We start from the raw sequence: 11,518 nt of genomic DNA on the forward strand, positions 1-11,518 counted from the left end.
TATGCCATCATGACACACACACACATTGTCAGAGGTCAAATACATGTAGATATTTCAACAAAGTGGTAGATCTACAGAGACACATGGACTACAAAACATTAAGTCACACATGAACATGGACCAACACACATAAAGGCAATTGTGCACACAGTTCAGCCACTAATGCACAGAGACTTCCCTCTAGGCCTACATGCACCTCCAAGACAGGAAATCACCCATATTCACAGACCACCATAAACACAGATACCTATACATTCAAACCAACAAACAGCACTAAGGCTGTCACACACAGAAAGCACGTATCCAGGCTGACATACGTGCCACATCTCTCTTTCACACATACCATCTGTCAGAACTGGGGTTTCTGGTTGTCAGAGTATGCACCCTGTACACGCAGGAACCACCACCCTAGTCAGGGTAAGCTAGATACACAATAAAAGACAACCTGTAGTCACTCTCTGGTAGCTTGAAAAAAGGCAATGTGTAAACTATTTGTGCAACACACACACAGACACACACTAACACAGTGAATACACCATGCAAATACTCCACACAGGGTTAGAAAAATAGAATATATTTATAGGAGTAAAACAAGACCAAAACTCCAATAAGTGAAACTGGAGCTAGCGTTGACGCTGGAGACTCGATGCATCGGTTCTGATCTGCACAGGCAATGAAGACTTCTTGGACAAACCCCTTTACAATGCAGCTTCTGTGTTGTCATCAAGCCGTGCAGTCCATCGTCGTCGAGCTGATAGTCCATCGAAGCGGTGTCGTCAATCAGCTACTCCTTTCTGATCAGGAATTACAACTTAAAAGTGTATTAAGAAATTTCCAATTCTAGCCTATGAGGCGAGTAGGCCTCAGAGTAGTGAAAAACGAATTTCGCTGTTTGTCACTACCAGGACATGTAAAACTTAAAACATGTCCTACCTTTTACTTACACAGCACCCAGCCCTTAAGGCTACCTAGGGCCTACCTTAGGGGTGACTTATGCATAATAAAAGGGGAGTTTAAGAGTTGGCAAAGGGTTTTATATGCCAAGTTGAAGTGGCAGTAAAACTGCGCACACAGGCCTTGCAGTGGCAGGCCTGAGACAGGTTTGAAAGGATACTTTACAAGGGGCTTACAGGTAAATCAAATCTGCCGATTGTGTATATAACAACGTTACCATATATAGGGAGTTGCCAACATGTATGTGTTTCCCTATAAGTGTTTATTCACGGCTTAACTTACGTAAGGCGCGCACGTTAATTCTTCCCAGTTCACATCGGAATCGCTCGCCTTTTCATATTTCTTAGGTACTTTCACGCGGCCAAGCGCAGAATGGCTATGCATTTTCCTTCCTTCCATGTTTTTATCTCTACTCGCACGGCCTCCCTCAGACCTTGTCATTAAGGCAAATGTGTAATTGTACTCTATTTATGAGGTGCATCCAAACCTTGCTACATGAAACAGACCAGTCCGTATTTTACTCGTAGGTTTTTACCTGAACCGGTGCTCTCTTTTAATTATTTGTATTTCCATTTTTTACCCCCTTTTCCTTCTTCTAATTGTACCTCAGTTATTACAGGCAATTGCACACAGGCATGCTTATTCTAAATGTCCTGATGATGATCCATTTATTGTATATATGGATCGCAACGCCGTCGACAACTGATACACCTTATACACTGCTCTAAGTTGTCATTTTATATGTAAAGGTGTTCTCTTGCAATTTGTTTGTTACATTGAAAAGTGTGTGTTTAAAAAACCTACAGCTTTGCGTGAGCCTTTTGTGTTCTTCATTGTTTGTCACTCTTGGTTTAGTTGGATGCAGGCTTGTGTCCCACTTACAAATTGTTTTGTCTGTATTGTATCTATTCGAATTTAAAATATGAAATATCTGACCTCTGTCCGGCTGGACAAGTTATACAAATATAGTACTGACTGGGTCAATATTCATTTCCCCCTTTTTACTGTTGTTTCTCTAGGGACCACTGTTCTTAACAATAGCTTAATTCCCAAGGTCCCTCGCAGACCTTACTTGGGTTCCCTGGTTTCTTTATACAGAGTCCTAAAGCCAACAAAAAGAATTCAGCAAAAAAGAGGGAGAGGAAGGCAAAACGTTTCGGGTAACCCTTCAGAGTAGGGCCTTTCCAACACGACCCCTTAACAGCCTAAAGCCAGGTATGACTAATGAACACCTTGATGGACTTCCCTGCTTAGGGTGATAGAACATGGACAATGGCCCACTACTGTAGGGGGACTTGCCAGTTCTGCGCATCACTTAACCTAGTTGGATCCCTCTGTCTTTAGTCTCTGGGGCCACTGAGCTAGCCCATGGGGAATCTTTCTCCTTATCTCTGGCCCCATCTATGCAGTAGCTAACCTTAATTTGCTCACAGATGCATCCCAGTACCACCATGGCCAACAAAGTGATATGGCCCATTCCACTCCTTGGGTCTGACTTCTATCCCCAACCCTAGGAAAACTCTGTCCACAGGGAAATCAAGTTGTACAGCCCCGAATAATCATCAACTTTTCTGCCTCTCACCCATCCCTTCAGTACCTTGCTGGCATAATCCAAGAAATCCACCCATGTTTGTGATGAGACCTTGTGGCTGCCCCTAAATCTGAGCCTACATCTCTCAGGGTTCTGTCCAAACCTACTGACTAGAATGGCCTTCATAGCATGTTTGCCCTGTACCTTTAGTGTCAGGAGTGTGTCCCTTCCCACTGTGGGCATATACCTCCATACTCTACCACCCCAGAACACCTTTGGGACCTTGTGCACTCTCAGAGCCACTTCATAGGCTACAAACCATTTGTCTATGTAATCCCCCACTGTATAACTGGGCACCAAATCCTTGGGTATCTGGACTCACCAGTGGATACTGCAGGTATGCTGTTGATGCAGCATGGAAAAAGTCTTGTCCTCCCTTCGTCACAGACCAAATATCATACTAACACATTCTCTCAACGCATTCATTGGTGGGGCCCATAACACCAACACTCACACTACATTGATCTGCTCTACTGCAGGAGGAATACGTTTTCCAAACGCTGACATGAAAGGAATACATTTTTACCGAAAGAACCTTATTTACATAAACATATATTGAATACCTTTATAAAAACTCTGAATCTCGAGATATTCCCTCCATTTAGTCGATGGATCAGTTAGTTGAATTTGGATAGTTGGTGACTCAATTCTTTTATGTTATACTCCATCTTAATCTAATTTCTTCAATAAACAACCCAGCACATTTGTTTATTATTCAAGACTTCGTTTATCTCATTAATTGCAAAATTTGAATAGGTCATTAGTCAAGCCATGGAACATCATATTTACCTAATCTGGCTATTAATCGTCCTCTAAGTCAATCAAGACGTGAACGTCTTTAATTCATCAAAATTCAGGCAGCAATTCAGTCTGTCAAAGATTCAGGGAAACAGCTGTCCAGCAGTGTCACCGTCAGCATAACGTCAGGGAAAATCAGCAAGACATCAGTTCGCACGTGTGTGTCAGCTCACTATTCTACCATCTTTTATAATAATTTTAATATCAAAATGTAACAAGAATCAGTTTTAGGCAGTCCCGATTGGTGGGCTTGGGGTAGTTCGGTGAAGTTCTCACATAGTCTATTTGGTTAGGTCATCACACTTGCCGGTTCCGGTTTTAAAGACAGTCCTCTGTTTAGTAGTCTTGGCAACTCTCCCAGTGTGACATTGCTGGGTACATCTTGCATGGGGTCAGGACGAGGCCACTATTGCTTGCGGTTGCGTAGGCACACTTCACCCGAAACCTCGTGGAACGGTGACTAGGGCAGTCATGTCGAAAGTCAGCCATCTTTACGAAGGCCCAATCGGTCAACTTAAGCAAAACAAACACAAAATGTAATTAAAACATGGAAATAACAAATAAAATGTTAAAACCTCACTAATTCCCCTATTTGTATGTAATTATCTAGCATAATAGCAACATTCAAAGCGTTTATATTCACCCAACGATGTCATCTAGGGCGACTTACAATTACGTCACAAAAGGAACATTTATCATGCAATATCCTATTTTTCTAGTATCAGTACACGTACATATATTAGTATACAAATTATTTTAGCCATGGAAATGCAAATCCCACGTGTAATTCTTTCATTAGTATGATTGATTAGATATCACTTCAAACAGATTAATATTATTACAATTAATAGATTATTTGGACTAGTATGAACATGCAGAAATAAGGGGGGTATACAAAATTTTGTACTACCCGCTCCATCAATCCCCCCTTTGGTGATTATATCACCACACCATCAAAATGTTGTATCTCTTTTACGGAATTTCAAAGTGATTTCTTGTTTTTATTCATAATTCAGTTTCCCCTGTCTCTTCTCTTTTTGCTGATTTGTACATGTTCTCCTTAACCTCCTCCAATTCTATCTCTTCAAATTCTCTTTCTTGTTTCTTATCTTTTCTCCTTAAATTTTCTCTTTTTAACTTTTTCTGATTTTTATTCTTTTTACGACAGATACACCCTAATCTAATTACTAATACTATGAAAATCACACATGTTAATGGAAATAATATTTTACCTAAAAACGTACTACCTAAGTTAACTAAGAAATCTTTAATAGCTAATATTTTCTTTCCAATCTTTTCCCAAACACCTTCAACCTCCAGTGGTGCAATTTCGTCATGCAATTCTGTAATATTTTTAATATAAATTTTCAAATCTTTACTTTCATCAGGAATGTAAGTACAACAGTGTTGAACTTTCAGCATTCCACAGACTCCACCCTCTTTTGCCAATAATATATCAATGGCAAGTCGATTTTGCAATACCATAGCACGCATGGCAACCATTTCAGTGTTTACGAATAAAAATCCTCCAGCGGTGCTTGTTGACAAGCGATCCACTACTGTTGAAAGTCTTCTAATTTTGTTTGCATTCAGATATTCCCACTGCTGGTATCAATGCTCCAAAAATGTCACCCACAATTTCTGTCCAAGATTCTCTTTTACTACATGCTAAATAACTACCTAAACTATGTACACCATCTTCTCCTCTATCCATATGAAAAATCTTCGGAAAAACCAGGCCTACATAACATGTGCCATACCAATGGTCTGGCAAACGATAATATGCCCTGTTCCCACAAATGAAATATAACCCATGAAAAACTGGATCTTTTCCACCTTTAAATCCCCATCCACCCATGATTCGGTATGTATCATGGCACTCACTATTACCTACAAAATAATGATCATATGTGGTTTGTTTCCTTCTAATACATAATTTCCCTGTCTGAGGCCAAGCTATAGCCATAGTTGGACTAGCTTCTCCTTTCAAATGTTTTTCCATTTCTACATCCCATACTGTCTTCTCCACTTTTCCTTCAGATGCTTTTCTTTGCATTTTCAGTCTCCTTTCTTCAACCACATCTAAAAATGTCTTTTCCTCTTTCTTTAAACTACATGTCAAATTGTTCTTAAATATATATTCTAATGTTAGTTCTTTAGTCTCTAAGAAAAATTCACCTAATACCTTTGCAGGTTTTACCTTGTTTAGCTTGTTAATTGACGGTACTTGTGAAAATATAGTATCTACATCTGAAAAATAATATTCTAATTTCCCTGTTTGATAAAATAGACTAGCTATTACACTACATGTTATTCCATATGTTACTGGAAGGTGATGATAGGTCACTCCCTCCGAAACAGAGGCAGGTAACGGCATACAAACGTAGCAGTCCCTTACGTCCATTGTCTTTACATATTCATACAACAATTTTGAAAACACATTATTAGAAAAATCAGTTACAGACATGTCTTTATGTAAATAGTTTTTATCTATTCTAGTCGGAACTACCTTTTGAATCTTTTCTAAATTTGTTGTGTTTTCACTAGGTCCTTCTAGTGTATATATAGTAACTTTAAATGAGATCAGGAGAGCAAGTATGCTCCATAGAAGCATTAGCAATCCTGTACAACAACAACACATTTTACACCATCATTTCAAAAATGTACATATACCTTTTCTACTATCTATGTTTGCCATCTTTGCTAAAATGGACTGTGTCTTTTGACGTAGCCTCTTCTACTTCACAACTAGTTTTCTAACCCAAGGCTCTAAGCAACAACTTGTTCTACCAGTTTTTGTCTTTTTCCGTATTTTATTGTCTTTCCATCAGTAGTTTTCTTATCTCATTCAGTTTGGCATTTCATCATCTTTCACTTTCCCTTCGTGTTCTGTATACAGAATGTCCTGAACATCCGCTTCTTCCCCAATATCGGACAAGATAACTCTCAGGATCTCCGATTCTTCGTCTTCCTCAACCACTTCCAGTACAACCACCTCTGGATTTCCTTGGCTATCCGCCTCTTCTTTTACTTCAGGCAGGGCCACATACGTCCATTCTGGTGATTTATACTTCTGGTTAGGTTTCCTTGTTCTTTTGCTTTCTTTAACTACAATGGTTTCTTTGTCTTTTGATTTCTCTTGACTCGCTACTTCATTCACCTGTTCAGCCCTTGGTGAATTTACTTGTGTCAGTCGATATCTCAATTTCTTTATTTTATTCGGCTAAACATCGTCCTTTGCAGCTCTTTTCAATTTACTTCCTTTATCGTTCTTTTCAGTTCTCCAAGCTCTCTTTCTTAGAACTCGACCTTCAGGTATTTCATCTTCGCTTTCCTCTGACTCGGTTTCAACTTGCTTTTTACACTCAACAGTTTCTTTTTCCACCACTTGTTTTGTTTTCCCTACTTCTGTCCCTCCTCGAATCTCCGACACGCAATCTTCCTGCTGACTACTTGTCCCTGCTTCTAACTGGATGTTGGAGTTCCCTACACCTTCTCGGGGGTCTTCCACAATAATCTTTCCCTCTCTCTCTGTATCTGGCACCTGTCCATCTAAATGTGTTGTTTCAGGTGGAATTTCTCTCAATCTTTCATCTGGCACTTCTTTTTTATTAATTTCTTTTATCGTCTCTTCACTGTCTTTTTCTTTGTTCTTTCCTTGTTTATTCCTGGAACATTGTGCTCCTTGTTCGGTTTCGGAGTCTGAAATCTGTAACCTTCTTCTCAGGGAACTACTTCTGGGGACAAATGTTAGACTGGGTTCTGCTTCCCCCCTTTCAGGGTTTTCTTTTGTTTTTGGCTCTCCGTCATCTGACTCAGTACTGGATTCTGATTCATCAAAATACTCTTTTTCTGTGCTGTCCACTGGATTTGGAATTCTCAATGTATGGCTTGCATGGATCCAGTTTTTCAATCCTGCACACTTTACAGCTGTTGTTGTGGTCAAGATGACTTGTCTTGGTTTTCCCCACCTTGGAACCAAACAGTTTCTTCTTCTGTGGACTTTTATCCTCACCCAGTCCCCTGGGCTCAGATCATGGGCTGGCATCTTTTCAAGGGTGGTGGCATCCGCTCCAACCTGATGAAACACAGAATGAACTGCGTCAGCCAGGCTTTTACAGTATTCCAACACCATGTCATCAGTTAGAGTCATCAGCTTGTTGACTGGTATAAACACGTGCCGCATGGCTCATCCCATGATGATTTCATGGGGGCTTAACCCTGTAGTTCTGTCTGGAATTGATCTAATAGTCATGAGTACCAGAGGCAAGACATCAGGCCATTTCATACCTGTGGCTAAACACATTTTCCCTATCCTGTTTTTGATAGTACCATTCATCTGTTCCACCACACCAGAAGCCTCTGGTCGGTAGGCACAATGTAGTTTTTGTCGTACATTCAATGCTTCACACATCAGTTTTATGATCTCATTATGGAAATGTCCTCCTCGGTCTGATTCAATTGTCACTGGGAACCCAAATCTAGGGATAAATTCCCTCAACAGTAATTTTGCCACTGTCATCCCATCATTTCTTCTTGTTGGAAATGCCTCTACCCATCTAGAAAACAGACAGACCATAACCAAAACATACCTCAACCTGTTACAGGGAGGCATCTCAATGAAATCCACTTGCATTCTGGTAAAAGGCCCTCCTTCTCGACCTATTGTTCCTAGACTCACTACTGTCTTTCTTCCAGGATTGTATTCCTGACATATTAGGCATCTCTGACAAAGACTTTCTGCTACAAGTTTGAATTTTGCATTGTACCAGGTTTGTTTAAATGACCTGATCATGGCAGCTCTCCCTATGTGTCCCTGTCCATGATACATCCGTGCCATGGCAGACATCATGCTATCAGGCATAACTGGTCTTCCATCCAAATAGACCCACACATGATCCTTAACTCTGGGTGCACATCCTGCTTTTATCCACTGCTTCATTTCCTCATCTCCTGCCTCTTCCTGCAATTGTCTTACTTCTTCCCATGTTCCCACAGTGTTAGTAAACATCAAGGAGCAAGAAATCACTTCTCTTTCCTTAGCCCGATTGATAGAATTCTGATTTCGTGCACAGTATTGTGCCATGTCATTTGCATATTTATTGCCAGTGGTGATATAATCACCACTGTGACTGTGGGTGAGCACACTTCACAACAGCCAATTGTCTAGGCAGCTGTATCGCCTCAAGCAATTTTCCAACCACTTCAGCATTCTTAATGAGAGTTCTACTTGATGTTAAATATCCTCTCTGCAGCCATATCTGGCCGAAGTCGTGGACGACTCCGAAGCCATACTGGCTGTCAGTTATCACAGTCACTCTCACACCTTTCCCAATCTTGCATGCTCTAGTCAGAGCAACAAGTTCTGCTACTTGGGCCGAATTTACTCCTTTCAGATAAGATGCTTCCATCACTGCTGCGACCGTGCATACTGCATATGCTGCACTTAACACTCCATCATCTGTTCTCAAACAAGACCCATCAACAAACATAACAAAATCACTTTCTGGTAAAGGTAAATTTTTTATGTCAGGTCATGGTTTTGTACAGAAATCAAGTACATCCAGGCAGTCATGATCTGCTTCATCTCTGACTTCCACATTCTCAGCATCAGGCAACAATGTTGAAGGATTCACATTCAAGCATCTCGCAAGACTTACATTTGTTGCACCTAGTATGACCTTTTCATACTTAGTCAGCCGACTATGTGTCATATACTTAGTGCGACTCCTTGTTAAAAGGATTGCCACATCATGAGGTACAAACACTTTCACAGGATATCCCATTACAATTCCTTCACTCTGTTCCAAACTCCGACATGTAGCAGCTACTGCTTTCAAACACCCAGGTAGGGCTACAGCTACTGGGTCAAGCATTGATGAAAAATATGCAATTGGTCTCCTCAGTTTTCCATGCTTCTGTATTAGCACAGAGAGTGCACATCCATTTCTCTCACTGCAGTACAACTCAAACTCTTTCTCGTAATCAGGCATACCTAATGCAGGTGCTTCACACAGCCCATCTCTCAATCGTTTAAAAGCCACCCATTCTTCCTTGTTCAATTCAATGGGATCTTTCACATCGCTTCTCGTCAGACGTACCAGAGGTTTTGCAATCAATGAAAAATTACTGATCCATTGACGACAATATCCAACCATTGCCGAAAACATTCTCACCTCTCTTTGGGTCATGGGTGCTCTCATTCCTTTTATGATCCTGATTCGGTCTATCGTTATTTTTCTCAGTCTTTTTTCAATGTTATGTCCTAAATATTGTACTTCTTTCTTACAAAATTGTAATTTTGATGGTGACACTTTAAGTCATCCATCCGCCAAATGATTCAGCAAGGCTAGTGTCTACCTCACAAGCTTCACGGGTTTTCGACGCCACAAGAAGGTCGTCGATGTATTGAACTAACACTGAATTTTCGGGCATTTCTAGACTTTCCAAAGACTTCTTCAATAGCTGATTAAATATTGAGGGGCTATCTGTATACCCCTGTGGAATTTGGCACCAAGCCAAACTACGCTCGCCGAAACGAAACGCTAAAATTTGCTGGCTGTCATGGTGCAATGGGATGGAAAAGAAAGCATGGCTTAGATCAATTACTGTATACCATTCTGCGTCATGGGGAATCTGATATAAAATCACAGATGGATTCTGTACAATGGGACAGCATGACACAACGATTTTGTTTATTTTTCTCAGATCTTTTACTATCCTAAACTTCCCATTAGGCTTTTTCAGTCCCATTATTGGTGAATTACATGGACTACTCATTATTTCTCTCAAAATTCCTTGTTTTATAATTTTTTCAATCACAGGAGTTACTCCTTCAATTATTTCAGGTGTCAAATTATATTGAGGGACATTTGGATAACTTACTCCTTCCTTTACTGTTATTTTTATTGGATATACATTTCTCATTAATCCCACACCTTCTCATGTGAAATCCCAAACTTCTGCTTTTACAGACTGTTTCCATTCTTTAGGTAATTCATCAGGATTAAACACAGCATAGGTTTCAGTAACCTCCTTCTCCCTGTTTGTCATTGTCATTTTATACAACACATCTTCATCCGGGGTCTCAAATGCTATCCCATCCGGGGTACAAAATATAGTGCAGTTCATTTTGCACAACATATCCCTACCTAATAAATTCACAGGACTGGTGTCAAACACGACAAAGCGGTGCATTTCAGAAAATTTCCCTATGCTCACTTTCACCGGTTCTGTAAGATACGTTTTAATCTGTCTGTTGGATACACCAACTACTTGGATGGTTTCGTTCGAGAGAGGAAGATTCTTAACATCAGATGATCTAACAGTTGATCGAGTAGCACCAGTATCGACTAAGAAAGTAATACTTTCATTGTTTATCTTCCCATCCACAAATGGGCCTGTCTGGTCTACTTCTAGAGTTGCGCCAAGTACGCACTCTTCTTCCTCCCTTCGGACCGTCAATAACCCTCTTCTGAATCACTCTCATCGCGTTGTAGCCAATACTGCGAAACAGCGCTAGCGCGTGGCAGCTTATTTACCTGTTCTTCATTGTAGAATCCCGCTTCGTGACTCAATTTCTGAGAGTTTTTGCTCTGTGGTAAAGGCGGTTTTGGCACCCGATTCTGTTGTGTTACAACCTGCTGCTGTCGCTGCGGTTGACCACTCACCTCATTCTGCACCTGTGGATTCAATGATGGATTTTCATTATTGGTACTTGGGGGAAATTTACACTCGGATTTCCAGTGCCCTATTCTACCGCAATTATGACATGGGAATTTCTTCTTGGCTTCCTCTATATTAAAATTTCCCTTACCTTTCCCAGGAATGAATTTTTGTCTTGGTCCCGTATTATTCGCTTGTTCCACTAATTGAGCTTCCTGCCTCTCCGCTACCTTTACCTGTGCCCACATAGCCTTTTCTTTTAATTTTCGCTGCTTTGCTTCAATCTCATCTCTGAAATATTTAGCATGTCTCAATACCTCGTCTATTTTCTTATTTTGCCAATCTACAGTATGTTGTTTTATCATCTCACTAATTTCTGGACGTAGGCCATATACAAATCTGTACACAAAATGACTTAAATCCTTTTCACTCAGATTTTCATCTCCACTAAACTGTTTAAAGGCCAATATCAGTCTTTCATAATACGCATGTACTGACTCTTTACTTTCC

This window comes from Triturus cristatus, chromosome 7 (genome assembly GCF_964204655.1).
Source record: "Triturus cristatus chromosome 7, aTriCri1.1, whole genome shotgun sequence".
NCBI classification, from domain to species: domain Eukaryota; kingdom Metazoa; phylum Chordata; class Amphibia; order Caudata; family Salamandridae; genus Triturus; species Triturus cristatus.